The sequence below is a fragment of the Neophocaena asiaeorientalis genome, unplaced genomic scaffold, assembly GCF_003031525.2.
Source record: "Neophocaena asiaeorientalis asiaeorientalis breed wild unplaced genomic scaffold, Neophocaena_asiaeorientalis_V1.1 scaffold424, whole genome shotgun sequence".
Lineage (NCBI taxonomy): Eukaryota > Metazoa > Chordata > Mammalia > Artiodactyla > Phocoenidae > Neophocaena > Neophocaena asiaeorientalis.
In genome coordinates this window covers 3,630,350-3,650,929 of record NW_020174430.1, presented here as the reverse complement: position 1 = coordinate 3,650,929, position 20,580 = coordinate 3,630,350, and the positions used below count along the sequence as shown (strand labels likewise).

Below are 20,580 nucleotides of genomic sequence, written 5' to 3'. Positions count from 1 at the left end.
GATGAGGTATATTCTGACCTCCTTTGTCATAAATTAATTGCCCATATATGTGTGGGTTAATTTCTGGGCTCTCTATTCTGTTCCATTGATCTGTGCAACTGTTTTTGTGCCAGCACCATACTGGCTTGATTACTGTAGCTTTGCAGTATAGTTTGAAATCAGGAAGCATGATACCTCCAGCTTTGTTCTTCTTTCTCAAGACTGTTTTGGCTCTTTGGGATCTTCTGTGTTTCCAAACAAGTTTTAAGATTATTTGTTCTAGTCCTGTGGAAAATGCCACTGGTATTTTGATAGGGATTGCAATGAATCTGGAGATTGTCTTGGGTAGTATAGTCATTTTAACAACATTAATTCTTCCAATCCATGAACTTGGCATATCTTTCCATCTGTTTGTGTCATCTTTAATTTCTTTAATCAGTGTCTTATAGTTTTCTGAGTACTAGTAATTTACCTCCATAGATTTATTCCTAGGTATTTTATTCTTTTCTGATGAGATTGTAAATGGGATTTTTTTCTTAATTTCTCTTTCTGATTGCTTACTGTTTGTATACAGAAGTGCAACAGATTTCTCTATATTAATTCTATACCCTGCAACTTTACTTTACTGAATTCACTGATGAGCTCTAGTAGTTTTTTGGTGGCATCTTGAGGACTTTCTATGTATAGTGTCATGTCATCTGCAAACAGTGACAGTTTTACTTCTTCCTTACCAGTTTGGATTCCCTTTCCTTTTCTTGTCTGATGTGGCTAGGATTTCCAATACCATGTTGAATAAAAGTGGTGAGAGTCAGCATCCTTGTCTTGTTCTTGATCTTAGAGAAAATGCTTCTGCCTTTCCACCACTGAATACGATGTTAGTTGTGGGCCTGTCATATATGGCCTTTATTATGTTGAGGTATGTTCCCTCTATACCCACTGTGTTGAGAGTTTTTACCATAAATGGATGTTGAATGTTGTCAAAAGCTTTTTCTGCATATACTGAGATTACCATATGATTTTTATTCTTCAATTTGTTAATAGGACATAACAATGTTAAACAATTATGCACCTAATAACAAAGCTATGTTATATGATATATAAATCCAGTTATTATTGGGTACATTTCAATACACTTCTCTCAGTAATTAACAGAACAAGTAGAAAGAAAATCAGTAAGGATACAGAAGATTTTAAAAAGCACTGTCAATGTGACTTAGTTGACATTTATAGAACATTTTACCCAAAGACAGTAAAATACACATTCTTCTCAAGTGCACATGGAATATTTACCAAAGTAGATCATATTCTGGGAGATAAAACCAACCACAATAAATTTTTAAAAATTCAAGTCATACAAAGTCTGTTCTCTAGCTATAAAATTAAACTAGAAATCAATTACAGAAAAGTATCTGAAAAATCCCTGATATTTGTAGACTGAATAACATAATTTTCAATAACCCATAGGTCAAAGAAGAAATCAAAAGAAAATTAGAAAGTATTTTAAACTGAATGAAGATGAAAACATGACATAAGAATTTGTGGTAGGCCACTAAAGCAGTAGAGTGAAATTTATACCAGTAAAGGCCTATATTAGAAGAGAAGGTCTCAAATCAACCATCTCAGCTTCTACATTATGACAGCAGAAAGAGAGAAGCAAATTGTATCCAAAATAAGCAGAATAAAGTAAATAACAGAGATCAAAGCAGAGGTCACAAGAGAGAAAACAGACAAATAGAGAAAAACTAATAAAACCAAAAGGTGGCTCTTTGGAAAGATCACAAAATTAATGAGCTTCTACCTAGACTGGTCAGGAAAAATGGAAGACACAGAGTAACACTGGCAGAATTGAGAGGGGTGACTACAACTGCACAGACATTAAAAGAACATTGAGACAACATTCTGAGCAAGTTTATGCTTACAAATCTGACAACTCAGAGTAAATTAATTCCTTGAATGACGCAAACCACCAAAGCTCATTCAAGAAGAAATGAGAAACTTGCACTCAGAGTTTTACTTTATGAGTACTTTTACTTTCCTTTACTCTTTAATGAAGAGATGAATATCTATATGTCTATTTAAAAAAAAAAGAATTTAGGGACTTCCCTGGTGATGCAGTGGTTAAGAATCCACCTGCCAATGCAGGAGACACGGGGTCGAGCCCTGGTCTGGGAAGATCCCACATGCCGCGGAGCAACTAAGCTTGCGCACCATAACTACTGAGCCTGCGCTCTAGAGCCCACGAGTCACAACTACTGAGCCTGCCTGCCGCAACTACTGAAGCCCATGCGCCTAGAACCTGTGTCCCGCAACAAAGAGAAGCCACCACAATGAGAAGCCCGCGCACTACAATGAAGAGTAGCTCCCGCTCGCCGCAACTAGAGGAAGCCCGTGCATAGCAACAAAGACCCAACACAGCCAGAAATAAATAATTTTTTGGGGGTTAAAAAAAGAAGAATTTATAGAGGCTAAAAACCTCCCCACAAAAGCAAACTCCAGGCCTAGACAGCTTAACTGGTAAATTCTACAAAACATCTTAAGAAAAAATAATACCAATTCTGAACAAACTGCTCCAGAAATGTGAAGAAAAGGAAATATTTCCCAACTTATTCATTCTATGAGGCCAGCATTACCCCAATATCAAAACTAGACACATTATAAGAAAAGAAAATACAGACCAATATATCTCATGAACATAGATGCTTGCCTAAACATTTGAAAACCAATTAATATAATTCATCATACTAAAAAAGAAAAACTATATGACATTCTCAATAAATCCAAAAATAATCTGACAAAATCTAACCATTATCCATTAACCATCTAACCATTATCTACCATTCCTGATAAAAATTTTTGGAATAGAAAAGAACTTCCTGAGATAGATAACAGAAAAAAAAAAAAAAAGAATCAACAAACCAGCTTGAGAGAATTTCCTAATCTTTTTTTTTTTTTTTTTTGTGGTATGCGGGCCTCTCACTGTTGTGGCCTCTCCCATTGCGGAGCACAGGCTCCGGACGCGCAGGCTCAGCGGCCATGGCTCACGGGTCTAGCCTCTCCATGGCATGTGGGATCTTCCCGGACCGGGGCATGAACCCGTGTCCCCTGCACTGGAAGGCGGACTCTCAACCACTGCGCCACCAGGGAAGCCCTAAGAATTTCCTAATCTTGATAAACAGTATCCACAACAAATCTACAGCTAAGATTGATTATGATTCATGATAAAAGACTGCTTTCCCCCTAAGATCAGGAACAGGACAAGTCTATCCGCTCTCACCATTTCCAGTCAACACTGTACTGGACAGTTTAGCCAGTGCCATCAGGCATGAAAAGAATTTTAAAATGCATCCAGATAGGAAAAGAAGTAAATCTATCTTTACTTGCAGACATCTGGATCACCTATGTCAGGAGTCAGCAAACTATGATGCGAAGGCCGTGTACATCCTGCTCCCTGTTTTCTCTTGCTGTTGTTTGTTTATTTGGATAAATAAGGTTTCACTGGAACACAGCCCCACCCATTCATCTACTTACTGCTCTCACCCCAAAGCGGAAGAGTAGGGTAACTGAGACAGAGGCGTCATGGAAAGGAAACACAAGAAAAGATGCTCCCCATCCTTAGCCATTATTGAAATGTAAGTTAAAGTACTCAGACACCACTACACACCTATTAGGATGGTTAAAACTAAAAAGACTGACTAGGTCAAGTCTTTTCGCAACAAGGATGCGAGAAACTGGGTTTCTCACCCACTGCAGGCGGGAGTGTAAAGGCACAGTCACTTTGGAAGCGAGCTTCAACACATGCCTATCATTTGGTTCATTCTATTTATCTACATATCATCCTCTTCCCAGATACCTACCAAAGAGAATGATGTTCAAAGAAATACTGGTACACAAATATTCACAGCAACTTTATTTGTAACAGCTAAAAACTGGAAACAACACAAACAACCATAAACAATGAACAGATGAACTGCAGTTATTTCCATTCATCCGTAAAAAGAAGTGAGTTACTGACGCTGCTGCAACACGTCAAAGTAATTATACTGAGGGAAATAAGCCAGATGAGAAAGAGTACCTATGGTACGATTCCATTTACACAAAGCTCTGTGGAATCCAAACCAGCCTGCAGTGAAAGAAAACAGTAAGTGGTTGCCTGGGGCCAGGGCAGGATGGGGTGGGATGGGGACGGTGGGCAGAGAGGAAGGGGCAGTAGGAAACTTGGTAGCGGTGGACAGGACCAAATTCTTGACTGTGGCAGAAGTCACAGGACTTCATGTACAGGCCAAACTTATCAAACTGCACGAAATATATGTGGTTTATTACATGTCAATTACATCTCAACTGTTTTCTAAAAGTTTCCAAAACTGAAAAACAGGTTCAGGTGGGTGGCCCTGTGACATGGTGACCTGCAGAATAAGGATGCAGCAGCTCTAAGCCAGAGCCCTCACTCCCAAGACTGGGCACAGGTACAGAGGTACCCGAACTTTTTCCTTTCTGAGGAGCTTAGGGCATAAGGATACAGGACCAACATGGTTGCCTGAAGATGCCGCTTTGTCCTCACTACACCTTTCCTACACCGGGGCTGCACGCCTGCCTGCACCCCACACATCCATTGTTTAACTCAGCTACAGAAAGACACCAGTGACAATTCAAGCACTTTCATTTCTGTCCTTCTGCACGATCCTATGGGTGAGTAAGATCATAGTTTTCAAAAGGAAGGAGCTCCTAATTTTTCTCAGACCAGGTAACAATCTTCCCCACACAGCCAGAATTAAGTTTTTGGGCCCTGTCTTTGAACTTTAAAATGGGACCCTACAATGTACCAAGGAATAAAGCAAAGAATGGCAAAGTGCAGAAATGGTTAAAAATCACAAGTTAAAAGCAAACTATAAGGACTTCCCTGGTGGCACAGTGGTTAAAAATCCACCTGCCAATGCAGGGGACACGGGTTTGAGCCCTGGTCCAGGAAGATCCCACATGACGCGGAGCAACAAAAAGCCCGTGCGCCACAACTACTGAGCCTGCGCTCTAGAGCCCGTGAGCTACAACTACTGAGCCTGAGTGCCACAACTACTGAAGCCCGCGTGCCTAGAGCCTGTGCTCCACAACAAGAGAAGCCACTGCAATGAGAAGCCCACGCACTGCAGCGAACGAGTAGCCCCTGCTCGCTGCAACTAGAGAAAGACCACGTGCAGCAACGAAGACCCAATGCAGCCAAAAGAATAAATAAAATTTTTAAGAAAGCAAACTATATAAAATAAACAACAAGGTCCTACTGTATAGCACGGGGAATTATACTCAATGTTTTGTAATAACCTGTAAGGGAAAAAAATATCTGAAAAAAACATAACTGAATCACTGTGCTATATACCTGAAACTAACACAACATTGTAAAACAACTATAATCCAATTAAAAAAAATTACATGGCACATATACATGCACCTTAAATGTATTTGATTTTCATTTCTCAAAAATAAATAATTTGCAAAATGAAATGGAAAAAGCAAACTGGAGCTTCGAAAAAAACGTGTTGTTCTCATTCCAGATAAATAATAAAGCAGGAATCTCTGTGTTCTTTTTAGATAATTTGTCTCAGCAGACAAGTGTTTCATTTTTTCCTTTCTGTAGATCCATAAATTAACAGGATACCCACATGCCCAATCTCCCACTGTTATAACTCAGGCCCAGCGTATTCCCTGAGCCAAGCAACTCGGCTATCCGGGTCCAGCCTCTCCTCCCTCCTCCCCAGCCTCCTTATCACATGAAGGCGAGGGCGGTTTCAGAACCAAGGAAGACAGCAGGTCTCTAGAAACAGAAAATAGCTTGTACGTGACAAGCAGCCCTCTCATGTGGCAACATTTAACACAGGAAAGCAATTTAAAATGAGCTGTACACTCGGGAACAGGAATGACATGCGGGTTCCAAGTCAAAACTACAGCCATACACTAAACAAGAATGCAGGGTGTGTGTGTACATGACATGAATTACAGACGTCCACACAGATACAGGGCTGCGCGCCATCTCACACACGCACGCGCACCGACGTCCTCAGGAGCACGCCTGCGTGCCAAGCACCGGCCCCTGCAGGCTCTGGGCTCTCACAGTCCTCCGGGCAGCCCCGTGAGGCAGCACTGTGATGGCCGCCCCCCAGAGAGGAGGACCCGCGCAGAGGGTCAGCGCGGCCCCACACGTGCACTCTCGCCCGGGCTGCTGTCCTGCCGCGTGCAGTTCCACGCATGCTGCCGCCAAGGAGTACCAGCTCGCCGCCTGCTGGGACACACAAACGAAGAGCGGGACCGCAAGGTGGTCTCAGAGATAACGGGAGCCTGATGACAGGTTTTTTCATCCTGCTACCTCCCACCCCCACCCCGTTCAGCGTACAGCTTCCTGAGGGATCTTCCTCGTCATCTGGGCCTGAAAAGCACTGGGCTTCCCCTGTGTGGCGCCCCCTCCTCATCAGGAAAGGCTGTGTGGGTGGACCCTGGGCCCTGGGGTGGGGCTGGTGCAGGGGCAGTGGGGGAGCAGCCATGCCTCCGGAAACGCAGGGCCTTGCAATTAAGTCCCGGAAACTCGTCTGGATCAGAAAAGTGGTCATTCCACGGAAGGTCCAGAGAAAGGCACTAAAAAGGGGGACAGGGGGTCACCTCAAAGCCCTCTCCTAATGCAAGCAGAAGCTTGGGGAGAGTTCACCCGGCCGGTTGCACCATGTTTCACCGCGTGCACCGGACCCTCCACCACGTAGAGGGCGGGGGTGAGGAAAAGAACATCTAGACCAGGAGCGGCCTCGGCGCCCTCCAGGCTGATGCTGCTGTAACCGGCCCCCCAGCCCAGAGCAGACGCTGCAGGAGGTCGGAGGAGGGGGCCAGCGCTGGCTCTTCAGAAGACCATAAAAATCAGGCCTGAAAACACAAGAGAAGGCAGTGCTATTGGTCTAATTCACAGCCAGTCGTCAGCTGAGGGCCCTGCCGGTGCCCTGGGGTGATGGATGCAGCGGAAGGCTTCCCACCTGTGACAGGTGACACCGACCCACCGCACAGGGAACTCGGCCTGGGAGCCTTTCGGCTCAGGGACCACTGGTTCTGGCTTTACATGCCTGGGAAAAGCAGATCTTGCCCTGGAAGAAACAGTTCACACCTTTCCTGGCTCATTAAAGCTAATTTTGCAAATTCCGAATATCTCACGTGAACTTTCTAATGGGTTTTATCTGGCTTTGGTTACTGTGCTTTTTGTGAGAACTAGCTTGCTTCACTAACAGACCTCTTTCCAACGGAAGACTTTTGTTAGCTTGGAAGCGCTGAGCCTTCCTCTCCGAAGGGGCACTTTCTGGCTCTCTCCTTAGACAACAGCCGTCTACGCCGCAGCCTCCGCGTGCGCTCGCAGGCAGGCAGAGGCCCACAGGGCGTGGGAGAAGCGGCCAGCGCTGTCTCCTCCCCGGGCGGGGAGGGGCACGGCCTCATCGTGATGGCCTGTGCATACAGCAGTCACTCAATAAATACGGACTGGACCCAGGGGGTGGGGGACCCTGAGGTTTGGGGAATGAAGTGGCGAAGCTCAAGGGGGATGTTTCCCGTGCGCCCTACAAAGTGGACAGGTTTGTCACGGACGGGAAATGACTGGAAAAGATGAAACCGTGCTCACAACTGCGGAAGCATGAAATGTTCACGAACTCAAGGGCTAGAGCCCTTAATAAAGGCAAGAACTCAGTATCCATCTTACGGCACCAAGAAGGGCACAGATCTGGAAGAGGAAAACTAAGAATAGGTTTTAAATTTAAAAACCTGAAGATCACACCTTAAAATGACTTTCCATGATTTGGGAGATTTTTAAAGTGGCATCTTGTAATAGAAAAAGAAAGCAAGAAAACGTAAACCTGAAGTAAACATTCTCTGGTCAGAAATATAACAAATATTATTTCAAGTAAAATACAGTTTTAAATTGTTCTTAATTCTTTGTAGTTTGGATTCTGCGTTCCTGACAATGCTTCCTTCTCTGCTAGCAGAAAAAAACCTGTAGAGCTGACTCACAGCCACAAGTCAGCCTTCTCCCCGCTCAAGGCCAGCCCAGGCCAGGAGGTGTCTCTGCAAGACACTGAGCTTGTCACTGATGCCCGAAAGAGACCCCAGCAGCGTGAGTTGAGAATGTCATTAATCTAAGGTGAAGGTGTTGCTAAGGACCCTGTTCCCACACACGAGGCAGGGAGCAGGTGACCAGCCAGGACTCCGTCCAACGTGCAAAAACGCCCTGAAACGCAGAGCAGCAACTGCAGGTAGTTTTTAGGAGGTATTTCCACTCTGTGTTAAGGTAGGGGAAACTGGGAAGTGGGTGTAGCTCCACACTCCCACTCAGGCGGGAGTCATGACCCAAGCTGGGCACTGCGCGTCTCTGGGCCTCTCACAGCAGAGGGTTTCCACTGCAGAGACCCTGCCACCCGGGTCACCCGGAATCACCTGGAGTCATCTCTGGGTGTCATAGCTGGGGGTGCTAGTAGTGGCACTGAGAGGCCAGGGGTGTTGCTAAACATCCACAACACACAGGGCAGCGCCCCCATAACAAAGGATTAACCCGCCCAAAATGTCAACAGCGCCAAGCTTGAGAAACCCTGTCTCACAGTCTCTTTTCGGCTCCAAAATTCTATAACCTACATGTCTGTTGAGTTGAGGGGTAAATACTACTTCTTTGGGTATAAAGCTAACAAAGAGGATTGGAGGACTCGCTGAGACCAAGTGTAAACCAGGGTGAACTCAGGCCTCCTGTAACCAGACAGGTGGTGAGAAATCAGGCCTGTAAGACGGTTCCCTCCTCCACAGACGTCCGACACCAGTATCCCTCGTAGGAAGAGGGAATGGCTTTAAGTATCTTATCTCACGGGTCTGGAACGAGGCGGATTGCAGGACTCGGCTCTTCAGCTGACGCCCTGAACTGAGCAGGGACGTAACCCAGGAGAGCTGGGAGGCCAGACTCCATGCCTAATGCATGCTCTGTTTTAGCACTTTTTGGAAACTACACGCCCCTTGGGTCTAAACAGAGGCAGTGACTTGCTGAGTTCCTGAGGGCTTTCTTTCATTCTCTCCCCTACTTTCTCTGGACACGCCCGCAGCTGAGGGCGCCCACCTTCCCGTGGCACCCTGGTTCCAGGACACGGGATTCCTGTGGATACTGAGGCCTCTATACTCACGTGACATTTTCTTGTCCTGAACTCATCCATTCTTCATAGCTATTTATCTAAAAAGATGCTTATTTTTAATGTAAACACACTGATTTATATTGGCAGCTCCTCTACTTAAAGATATGCTGGAATTTCCACTGAAACTTTTTATTATTCAAAGTTTGCTAGTGCAGGCCTGAAAATGTCCCCAAGCAAAAGAGGTCTAATCTTTTCTACAAATATCACTGAACCACTTTTTAAATCCAAGAATGTCAGATAATTTCTTCTTTACTCTTGAAACTTAAAACTGGATTTTTGTTTTTCTAAGAAAAAATCAGGACACCAATATGTACTTTAGATGAAATGTCTTTCCTACACAGAAAAACTAAATGTAAAAACTTGCTATCTCATCAAAATAAGGCATCAGGGAAGCTTTAATAGGAGAAAGTTCCTCTAAATTCGGTTTGTAACCTAAACAATCAGAGAACTATATATAAAATAGATAACTCATAAGGACCTGCTGTATAGCACAGGGAGCTCTACTCAATACTGTGCAATGGCCTGTATGAGAAAAGAATCTAAAAAAGAACGGATATATGTGTACGTATAACTGATTCACTTTGCTGTACAGCAGAAACTAACACAACATTGTTAATCAACCGTACTCCAATAAAAATTAAAAAAAAAAAAGAACCAGAGGACTAACAAAATCCTAGCACCCAAGGGGAATAAAGCCAAGAATGACACTGTTTACATCCGCATAGCATTTTATAATGTACAGGACCACTTTCACGTACAGTCTCACTTGATGTACCTAAGAGTCCTGTAAAGTGGGTATTTATCTATAGATAAAGAGAAGAGGGCTCGGATATATTAGGAGACAATTACAGCCTCAAAACTTGAAAGTATCAGAGGCCAAGGTAGAAACCAGGTCTTCTGACTCGAAATTATTTAAAATAACAATTAAGAAACATACAAATTAGGCCCTGGTTTCTCATCTGTCCAGGTTGTAATTTGTTTGAATAGAAATACGTGTCGGCCCCCATCTAAAATGGCTAGTGAACCCCCTGCCCCTTTCCCAAACCACAACTAAGAACAGACACTCACCTCCCTGTGCTGGGCCAGTGCAAGGCCACGAAGGCAGCAGAGGGGAAGAAGAGAACAGTCTTACCTGATTCTAGCTAAGGCGTCTACGTTCTGCAAATCTGAGGACACTGCTAGGATGAAACCTGGGGCCTTGGAAGGGGCCTCCTTGTAATGGAGGAGTCCAAAAGCCTACACTTGATAAGGTTCATTTTCCACTTGCCTCTGAGTAATTGAGGATTAAATGAATCGTAGTAAAGTAGTAATAGGAGTATTAGCAGCAGCATCAACAGTTAGTAGTGACAGTAAATCTCTAAGACCCAGCACTGAGAGCTTATTATACCAGGCCCTCTGCTAAGCACTTAATTATGTAATTAATTTTAATTTTACTATATCGATCAGTGTAATTTTTGTTAGCACTCATATAGATAACTTTGACAGGAACACTATATATAGTCACTGGCTTGCAAAACAATCCTACAAAGTTATACGTTTTTCTGCTTTTTTATAGGTAAGGAGGTTGACCTGGACAAGTCCTACAGTGGAGCTGAGATTCAAACCTTGGTGTAGCTTACGTTCTTCCTGACGGACAGGAATTCAGAAAGGAAGAGATCGCTACAGGCTAGAGACCTAAAAAAGCCTTTACAGAGAGGTGTGTTGAGCTGGATACCAGGGAGTGAGTGGAACTGAACAGAAAGAGGGTGATCTGCGCTGGGGTAGATGGGCCGTGACAATAAAACAAATGGCGACACACAAGGACGATTCAGGAGACAGTGATGGAACACCTCTACAGAGCCCAAGCCCATGCTCCAAATTGCGTGATTTCCCTGAGTGAATACACTCTTAGGGTCAATTTTCTCTTTATGACATAGCCATTATCTTGTAAAAGAAAAGGAAAAGGCTATGTTTCTCTAGAACCCAACTCCTCTATGGAGAGGGCTGGTGTGGATGCCAAAGTGCCTCGTCTCCGCCACCCGAAGCCCAAACCCAGCGATTCTCCCGTGAAGGCAGCGCCTCTGCTGGAGCCCAGGACTTGTACAGCCCAGTCCTGCGGGGCAGGGCAGGAGAGCCAAGACAGGACCCCAGACTGGAGTCTCTGAGCGCCAGTTAAAGAGTCTTCCTCCAAGTTTTGTGAGAAGTAGCTTCAAAACTGGGAGCTGAGGGCTTCCCTGGTGGCGTAGTGGTTGAGAGCCCGCCTGCCGATGCAGGGGACGCGGGTTCGTGCCCCGGTCCGGGAAGATCCCACATGCCGCGGAGTGGCTGGGCCCGTGAGCCATGGCCGCTGAGCCTGCGCATCCGGAGCCTGTGCTCCGCAACGGGAGAGGCCACGACAGTGAGAGGTCCGCGTACCGCAAAAAAGAAAAGAAAAGAAAAGAAAAGAAAAAACTGGGAGCTGAAAGGCGCTGCTCGCACAAGGACAGAAACACCAAAGTCCTAACACGTTTTACTCTGCACATAGAAAACGTACCTGCCGAGAACAGCACAGAAAGCAAATGTGTTAGTGGAAGAGGGAACAAAACACGAAAACGCACTCGTCCCAGAGAAAGTCACCAGCCTGAGGATGCCCAGGGGAAGCAGCCCTCTGTGCTGCAAACCACATGTAGGGGGAAGGGGAGGAGGGTCAGCCACGGGGCCACGGGAGGGTATTTGTTCTGGCTTCAGCAAGGGCCAGATCCCTCATCCAACGTCACGAGACGTCCTTTAGGCCTGTTCTCTCATCACCATTGCCTAGGGTAGAGACAGACAGACACAGACACGGACACCGAGGGAGATGGAAACGCAGCTCCAGCAAGGGTTTCTCTGTTTTTCCTGGGACTTCACCCTGCACACCTCCTGGAGCTGTGCTGACACGACAGAGCACTGCAGAATCGCAGAATTAAGCATCTCTGAAGCCACGTGCATACTTTGTTTTCCATTTAAATCAAAGTCTTCCCTCTGACCTACCCACAGAGTGAGCTAAACTGGAAATGTACGGAAATTACGACCAGATGCTTCACACGACAGTCACCATCCATAACACAGCCTCCCAGAAGTCAGGCTGGGACGGAGTTAAGGGAAAGAAGAAGTAACAGAATAATAAAAGAACACACTTGTATACCAGTCCTGAGCTCTGCATGCAGTCAGCATCTACTTCAGAAGACACACACTCCAGGGACCCTGGGCCCTCAAGGAGGCCTCTCAACCTGAGGTCACAAATGATCTTTTGGGGGTTGTAACCCCCAAAATGGTATATAAAATTTCCACATATGTACATGAAAGTACTATTTGGAAAAAAGGGCCATAACTTCCATCATCTACACGGTGTTCCTGACATAAACTACTCCACAGATGAAGGTCTGAAACAGGACCTGGTGAATTAAAGACACAAACATTTGTTCTTACTGAACCACTGCTCTAGAGGTTCACGGCTAACGTTCTCTACCGGCAGTGGACTTAAAAGCGAGACCAAATACGGTCAGAGTGAAAACTCCATATCTGACACTAGATATCAAACAACAGATTACCAACCCAACCAAATAGTGGTCTATTTTTTTCTTCCTGGTAAACAAACACAGGAACTCTTAAAACACTAGATCCAGTAAGTAAGGTTGTAGCAGATTAAAAAACAAAACAAACACAAAACCTGAGCTTCTGAAAGATGTAATTTCCTAACCTCTTGGAGTAGAAGAGGGCTTCAGACCAAGGTTACCCGGCTCTAAAAACTTCCAAACTTTCAGAAGAGGAAGACATTTCTATGAACTGGGCTTTCAAAACCTTCAAATGAATTTTCAATGAACAAATAAAGTAATTCAACGAATCAGTTAAAAATTCTCTTGTATTCCCATAAAACCACTTCTTTGGATCTGAAATTCACACTGAGTTATCTAACAGGGGAAAGAAATGTGAATGTGTTGGTAGTAGGGGAAGAGGAATGCTGCTTAAATTACTTTCAAGCGACTTGGATTAAAACCAATATTATTTCCCCAAGGTCCCCAAATGAATCACATGCAAAGCTGGGAAGTGGGTCCAGAGTTCCTGACACCCACGTGCGCTCCCTCCTCCACCCAGAAAAGGATCTGAGAGGCAGCGGACAGCGGAGCCTGGGATGGGTGGTCCCTCTCACCTCACCCTGTAGGCATCTGAATCTGAACACCTGGAGAGCTCTTCACCTGTCCTGTTACCAGCAGAGTGGGGAGCTGCTGTCCCAGACACCTGTATAGTGTGGGACAGCAGTAATTCTCCAAATTTTAAGTTGCTGCGTTTCAAATGATCAATGCTCATTACTCTTCAGATAAATCCACCCAAGGATGGGGATAACGGCTGTGCAGTTGGGTATATATATGTCTTTATAACAGGACAGCCCCATCCTGACAGCAGTGATGCTTAGCAAGACTCATTCAACCCCTTCCCCCAACCCTATCAGACCTTCGTGGGTGTATATGTGCTCTGAAAAAGCAGAGCCAATATTTTAATTTCATTTTATACTTGAAAAATGAAAACAAAAGCATTACCTTCAGAATATAAACTTTTAAAGGAAGGTGTGTGACCCTTAAGTTATATAGAAGGGGGCCTACGTTAGGTAAAGCCGAGGTTCTTGTTTCCAGCTCCAGCTGTGGGTTAGCTTCTCCAAAAGGCCTCGGCACTCCAACTTTGGAGAGCCCACGCAAACAAACTGCAGTTTTTACTGCACCTCTGGGCTCTCGAGAAGGGGGCGATCTTTAACGCAGCAAGTAAAATAGCTGTAGGCTGAACCCAGAAAATAATAGGATGGGTGGGGCGTGACCCTGAGGGTCATTAGGGAGACTGCGCCAATGGGCCAGCAGGAAGGCAGAGCTGAGCCTGAGACTTCCAAACACTGCCAGGCCCTGAAAGCCATCCCAGATGACCATGTCTCTCACACAAAGCGTCCCCAGATCTGCACAGATTGCGATCAACCAAACGTCATTTACGAGTAAAGAAAAACAAGTCACTGCAAGTAAGACTCATAAGAAACAACAAACATTAGATTTAGACCCCCAAGAACGTCAGATATTTGAAGTCTCACATGCAGAATATAAAACAGCTGTGCGTGAAATGTTTAAAAATAAAAAAGCAAGGGCTTCCCTGGTGGCGCAGTGGAGAACCCACCTGCCAGTGCAGGGGACATGGGTTCGAGCCCTGGTCCAGGAAGATCCCTCATGCCGTGGAACAACTAAGCCCGTGCACCGCAACTACTGAGCCTGTGCTCTAGAGCCTGTGAGCCTCAACTACTGAAGCCTGGACGCCTAGAGCCCATGCTCCACAAGAGAAGCACCGCAATGAGAAGCCTGTGCACCACAACGAAGAGTAGCCCCCGCTCGCCACAACCAGAGGAAGCCTGTGGGAAGCAAAGAAGACCCAACACAGCCAAAAATAAGTAAATAAATGATAAAATTTATTTTTAAAAAAATAAAATTAAAAAGGAGTGAAAATGAGCAGGCAAAAGAAACCAGATTATAAAAAGAATCACGTAAACTTTTAGAAATGAATATAATGGGTTAAAAAAAAAACTTCATACATTGGTTAAATAACAGATTAGACATGGCTGGCAAAAGAAACAATTGTAAAACAAAACTAAATAAATAACCCAGAACAGCACAAAGAAAGAAGAACATGAAATTACAACAGAAAGGTTGACAGTCTTGGAAGATGGAAGACTGAATCTATCTAATCAGAGTTCCAAAAGGAAAGAGTTACGAAAATAGAAGCTGGGCAGTATTTGAACTCACACTACCTGAGAATTCTCCAGAAAGGTATAAAGTCACAGATACACAAAGTATAACAAACTAACAAGTAGAATAATTAAAAAGAAATGCACCCTAGACACACATAGTAACATTTCAGAACGCCAAAGAGAAGACAAGATCTTTAAAGTGGCTGGAGAAAGACAGGCTGATGACGTGACTGCAGGTTTCACAACAGGAACGATGGAAACCAGAAAGCATCCGTGTAATGGAGCCCAGGCTCCAAGTCAAAATAACTGTCAACCTAAAATTACATACCCAGTAAATCTATACTTCAAGAACAAGATGAAAATAAAGATATTTTCGGATATAAAGAAAAATGAATTCAACATCAAGAGACCTACCCTAAAGGGAGTGACTGTGAACTATTCTAGAAGCTTCCGAACTGACCTACCCTCTCCCGCCATCTTGAATATAATATCAGTCCAACACATGTAAAATCATTTGATCAGATCACTTCCTGCTTCAAACTGCCACATGAATTTCTAGAACCTACATAATAAGGTCCATGACCATCTATCTGGCTCCTCAACTTACCAGCTGTGACCTGGGCCAGGTAACTAACCTGCCTGAGCCTCAGGTTCAGCACCTGCAATGTGAGCCCTACAGGGACTGGCCGCTGACATGGGCTAAGACCCCCTAACGTAGCGCTCTCCGCAGTGCCTGGCAGCTGTTATTAGTTATCATTACGATAACTCATTGGTCCCAAAATACAACAGATGCATTCCCAACGCCACAGTATTTCCTCCACTTCACCGGCCCCTAACACGTCCATTCCCCAAAAATCTGCACTAAGTCAACCAAATTACTGCCCAAAGTCCAGCTGCTTCTTGAAATTTTCCTCTACCAGGCCAGCCCAAAGTAAGTGCTCTCACTTCTGAACACGTAAAACATTTACCCAAAGTGCTACTCTGTTCATTAACTACCTAAACTGTGTGATGTTTCTGGTCTGGGGAAGCGCTTATCTCAGCTGTCCCTGTTCTGCCTGTGGAAAGCTCTACTGCCATGAAAACGGAGATTTTTGCCTAATAATGATGGATTGGCTGATTGAGCTCCAGAGCCCTGATAGAGACACTTTAGAGGAAAAACATGGCACCAAATTGAAAAAAAAAAAGAAAAAAGGAAAGAAAAGGCAGTTGTCTTAGGATGTGCTGCATTCCTTGTAATCCTCCAGACAGCTGTACTTCATTCTAAAGACGTCAAATATTTTCCTTAGAGAAAGACATCCCACGAGGAAGTCCTGGTGGGCAGGAAGAAGTGATAAGGGAACTTCAGCTGTCAGCTTACTTCAGGAAACATCTTTCAGAGCCTGTTTCCCAAGGAAGTCAATTTGGCCTGGTATTTGTATCACCCAAGGCAAAGAAAACAGTCCCCCAGGAGCTGCCCGGCTGGCACGAATGAGGGGTCCAGTAAACACGGGCTGATGCCGAAAAGGCAGAGCAAAGCAGCTACTCAGATGATTCCGTTTGTTTGTTCAAAAAAGGAAGAGGCAGGTATTCTCATCAACCCTCCTTCAGTTTTCCAGCTAAGCACTCGCTGAGGATGCCACAGCTGGTTGCCCAACCCAAGAGCCAGGAACAGCAAATCTCTCAAATGGGTCACAAAGAATGCGTGATCAAACCCAACTCCAAGGCTGCCCGTCCTTCTTGCACTGCAGCTGACATTAATTCAGGAGCTAGAAAAAGCCACAATCACATGCTATCACTTTTAACTAAGTTTTCCCACTTTAAAAGAAAATCTTTACTAAGTGTCAAATTTAAAATTCCACTATTTTGTCTAGGAGGCCCCCAAAATGCAATTGTTTTCATTATATTAAAAAAATCCTTATCAAAGAAAACTTGGGGGAAAAAAAACCAAAAGAATCAGTCAGAAAAACAAGAGAAAAGTAGAAAACAATCAGCCGTAAGACCTGGTGGTCCAGTGGTTAGGACTCTGTGCTTCCACTGCAGGGGGCACAGGTTCGATCCCTGTTCGGGGAACTAAGATCCCACATGCTGCACAGCACAGCCAAAGTATATAAATAATAATTTTTTTAAAAATCAGCCATAAGACCTGCTACTCAAAGACAGCACCTATCAACATTTTGGTTCACTATCTTCCAGATGTTTTTCCTCTAAGGAAAAGCTGTTTTGTGTAATTGGAATCCTATGGTGTATGACTGTGTTACTTAAATGACTCCACAAGCATTTCCCCATGTTTTTCTTCTTCATAGCCTCATATAACTACATAGAGTAGATGAAGGAAAGAAGATGTTGAAAGTAAACCAGGTCGAGAAATGCCATTCTCGTTCTTCCACAAAAACTCCTGTTTTTACTGTAGTAAAAACCAAGAATTTCCAAAAGTTTCTGGGGTCACTGGAGATAAGATACATAAAAAAGTGCTTGGACGCATAGGAAGTGTTTAAGAAATGTTAACTGACTTTCAAGTGACAAAGGCAATATTTACTATAGTCCCTGGAAAGATACAAAAGAAATTAAATTCAGCCTCTGTTCCCAATGAATTTTTAATAACACTGAGAAGATAAAATGCATTTACACCCAACAACTAAAGCCCAACATAATTCGGCATGCAATAATCCTGGCTCTTCAAGGGCTTGGGATGCCTTATTCCTTTCTGCACCCCTAGCATGAAGGACATATTACAGATACTCAGTAAATGTCTGTTGTACTGAACAGAACTACAAACTACAAGCTACGCTTCAGAGACAGTAAAGATCACTGTGAGCTGAAGTTGGGCAAAGCGGACAACGTGAACATGGAAGAACTTGATTTGAGCAATATTTTGCAGAAAGAAAGCTGAACCATAGAAGCCTTGGGATGCTGTGAAAATGAAAGATGGCATAAGAAAAAAATGTTTGTGTAGTCCTAATCTATTAACGAGTTAGATGTTTCTACACAAACAGCTTTGAAACCTCAGCTGTACATATTAACTACTCATGGGAAAAATAATATATATAACACATAGTAGATATTACTTAAAAACAAAGAAGACACACCACCAACACAAAGTACTACAGCATTCCTAGACATCAGAAACAAGGGCTAATTCTCAGGAAGCTTTGTGTGTGCCATGACATGTGGGAAAAGGCAGAAAATTAAGGCCTTAGATCTCCATATAGAGAACCACAGTGGATACTGTCCTTACTAAACTAGGTGTAAAAGAATGTGCTTACCAAAACTTTCTTTCAGGAACCCTTTCGACTCCACTGAAGCTATCTGCATGTACTGTGAGCATCCAGGGGGCAAACACAGGAGATGTGAAATCGGCTTCAGCCCTAACAGCATCACATTCACCACCTGATTATACACTTGTCTTAAAGAGAATCCAGTCATGACTAGGGTATCACTTAGCAGACTCCATACATCCTGACTTCATCCGCACACAAATTTTCCTTTGTTTTACTCCACTTGTGCTTGTGAAAAAATGCAAAGAATTTATGGAGAAGGAATTTGCTAAGATTACATCGCTAACAGCTGCTGGCTGGATTGTACTAAATCCACAGCCTCTTCAGTCACATTATATGGCCATCTCAAAAAGTGGGCTATTAATACAAATCTGGTTTCTTTCAAAAGAACTGATTTAAGCCTACCCCGCCAGGCTGCCTTAAGAGCAAGTTTCCCAGAGCTTGGGGTTGGGTGTGTGAACACTGTCTGTAGGTACCGCTGCAATTACTTGTGATTAAGAATCTCTAATAGCTGCCCATTCAGTCTCCCCAGCCTGAAGCACTCAGAACAAATGCCTTCAACAGGCCCTTCAGGAATGAACAGCTGATCTGAAGCGCTGCATGCTTCAGGGCAGGTGGTCCTTGTTTTTCTGAACACACATGTGCACATGCATGTCTGATAACGCTTATATCAGTCAGATATAATTAATTCAAAAGACTGAAAACAACACAAAATAGGTCATTTAAAAATGTTTCAGAGGTCCAAACATATGCAAATGGAAAATTTACAACTTTTTTCAAAAATGTCCTGGAAATTATGATTTTCAGATTTTGCTAAACTTTCACACATAAATTGTCTTACCCCAAGAATACACAAACTGTAACTGTTTTAACTCTAAATGAAGCACTTCTCTAGGACATCAAAAGATTTGGAAACCCAACAATAATTACCACATAATCATTCAAAAAAGACGTGTGGTATATAACATTTGCAAAGATGAATTGTACCTGTCACCAATTCAACAAAAGAATACTTTATCTACAAACCACGCAGCGCTGAACATTTAAAAATCTGGTTAAAATGATCCATAACAAGAACTCCATGTCAAACAGAATAGTACAAGTAACCAAAAAAATGGATTAACACAAATGGTTGATTTCCACATCTGAAACACATGGGATGTCACCCTGAGCAAGTTACTGAATCTCTCCGTACTTGTTTCTTAGTCCACAAAATGGGCAAAATGATACTGACAACCTTTTAGAGTTATCAATATTAAATTAATACATATTAAATTTTTATAACAGAGCCTGGCAAAGGGTCGCTAATAAAGAACGTTTGTATTATATCAGGAACCAGATTTTTTTAAAAATGCGAACACGCGTAAATAATAGCAATTGAAAAGTGTAATCATGAAAATAAAAGAGACACAGCTGTGATGCCCTGTGACCAAATACAATTTTCAAGATATTACTGTATATTTAGAGCATAAGCAAATAACAGAAAAGAGCTCCCTACTAAAAATGATAGCTACATCCCTTCAAAGTGTATTAATACATCCTATCACCTCTATTCTTTGTCATTAGTGCTATTTTGCAAAACTGTGATTATTCCTCCTGTGTTCTACAGGTGAATACCAGTCCTTAGCGTTAAGAAAGGCACACAAGTAGCCCCTCCGGGATACCAAAATAAGAAGTTAATGGGGACTTTCCTGGCGGTCCAGTGGTTAAAAAAAAAATTAAATTAAAAAGAAATTTTTAAAAAATAAGTTAAGGGGATGTGAAGGCCTTAGCATCCACTAGTTTTACTAACAAACCACCAACCTGAAACTCATTCCTGAACTAAACTGCCAAATGTTTCTGCGATAAAAACTGCAAACTCTCATGTGAACAGATCTTCTCAATAGGGAGTTGTTCCAGTCTGTGAATAGGACACTGTCAGTGTGACCAACAAAGCCGGGAGGGGACATTCCTGACACCCCTGTCCCCTGGCTAGCCTTTGATCATTCATCTCTCCCAACCACACGTTTGTGGAAACCACTTTCAAGCACAGCATAGGGACAACATCTACTCCCTGAACTTCGCCCTCATCACAGAGTCCTGCTCCCCGGCTTCTGCCCGGACCCTCACTGTTCACGCCACCCCCGAGGACCACCCCCCAATGAGCCTCCAACACAGAAGCCTTTGTTTTCCTAGTACGCCGCCCACCCCACCCCCAAACAGTCACTTGGGGCTTCGCTGTGTATACTCTGGCAAACATCACGGGATGCCGATGGCAACTAAGCAGACCACAGACCGACCCGAGAACGGGGGGGAACTCCTGATGCCCCAGGCGAGGCTGGCGCGGCGCTCGGGACCCCGGGTCTGAGTGTCCCTTACTCCTGGGGGCAGACTTCGGGCTCAGTGCTCTCTCTGGACTCTGCTCTGAGGACTACGTGGGACCGCGGTCTCGAGCGCCTAGCGCGCGCCC

The 20,580-nt window shown here is 44.0% G+C and overlaps 1 protein-coding gene across 2 annotated transcripts in view; it reads right to left on the bottom strand.

Moving 5' to 3' along the window:
- Nucleotides 1–20,580, bottom strand: part of JAM3 (junctional adhesion molecule 3) — a 59,746-nt gene that overhangs the window by 38,913 nt on the left and 253 nt on the right. The window lies entirely within an intron of this gene.